Below are 1611 nucleotides of genomic sequence, written 5' to 3'. Positions count from 1 at the left end.
ATCCCCGCCCCTTCCTCCAAAGCCACTCCTCCAAACTGGGGGAAAACAAATGACACTTGCTAGGCAAGTAGGTAGGTAGGTTGACTTCCACAGATTACAGATTTATTTCATTTTAGTGTCAGATGGAGCACTTTATTTATTGATTGCCAAACCGCATACTGCGCTTTTAACCCTAACCGGACTTAAGATAGTACATCTGATGAAAGCTGTGGATATGAAAGCTTAACAGATTAACACAGAGTGTAAGAGAACTGTAATCTCTACTGTAGGGGTTTCTATAGATCCATTAAGTTTGAATGAGCTTCATACCATATGTATGCCTTCTCTCTGTAGTCTAACTTGTTTGATTGTGATCGATGTACCTCGCTGCACAGGCGTGCCAGACCGCCGTGCTGATCACGCCCCGTGACAGCCACGCCTTGTGTCTCCTCGGTCTGGCCCAGTTGGCTCAGTGTGACAACGACACCGAGTCAGAGAGGTCGAAGGCCACCTTGGCCGACGCCCGCCTCAGCCTCCAGGCCAGCATAGCGCTGGAGGACACGCCCCAGAGCGGAGACCCGCCCGTCCAGCTCACCAGTGAGAGGCTGTCTGTGTCTGTCTTTCTGATCAGTCAGCATGTGTGTATATGAACGTACAGTATATCAAATAAGCATACGTTGAGACACACACACACACACACACACACACACACACACACACACACACACACACACACGTATAAGCATATTGCTTGCCAGTGTGTTTTTGTCCAGCTGACTATTATTCCATCTCTCTCCCACTCCCAGAGCAGCACTGGTGGCAGGAGCAGGAGAGAGCGAGCACGCAGCCGGCCGGCGAGCCAGCAGGGGGGGCGGGGCCTTCCGCCGGAGCGGCTGCTGGGAGAGGAAGTGGGCGTGGCAGGGGAGGCCTTTCTCGAGGGGGGGCTACAGCGGCAGCCAAGACGGCCACGCCCACCAGAGGAGGCAAAACTGGCAGCGCAGCCAAGCCCCCTGTCGCCAGGTGTGTCACATGGTCATTGATGCCAGGGGAAGGATCACTGGGTCATCTATGAGTAAAATCACACTACTGATCATTTCTATACAGGGAGAGATGTGGACAAAACTATACACTGAAACATATACATTTGCCTATTTGCCTATTCATCAAAAGGTTCCACTGACAATCACTGGCTGAACTTCAATTTCGTCGATTTTGTCACTGATCCCAGTTTGTCATTTTTTAAAATCAAAGTATGCCAACATATTATCTATGTATTGAGCTGGTTTCAGCATCAGAATCAGTCCACAGCCTCTGAAACAGCAGTGGATCTGTCGGACGGTGGTGTTGTTACTACATCTGCCCTGTAGGGGGCGAGCTGGAGCAGCGGCAGCAAAGACAGATGGACCATCTAAAGCCCCTGGCAAGCCCGGCTCCAAGACCCAGCTGTCCCCCAGCAAGGCTAAGGCAGGCTGCTCCCCCAGCCCTGACCGAGCTCCAGAGGGTAGGCTTCCAAACCCAGGGTTGCGGGGGCGGGACTAGCTGGTGTTTCTGAAGGGCATTCAGTTGGTACATCCAATCGAGTGTGTCTGTGTTTGTTGTGGTCGTGTTGTTTCACTGCAGGGTCCGTGGATG

This window comes from Borostomias antarcticus (assembly GCF_949987555.1).
Source record: "Borostomias antarcticus genome assembly, chromosome: 25".
Classification (NCBI taxonomy): Eukaryota; Metazoa; Chordata; class Actinopteri; order Stomiiformes; family Stomiidae; genus Borostomias; species Borostomias antarcticus.
This window is presented reverse-complemented; position numbering follows the sequence as displayed.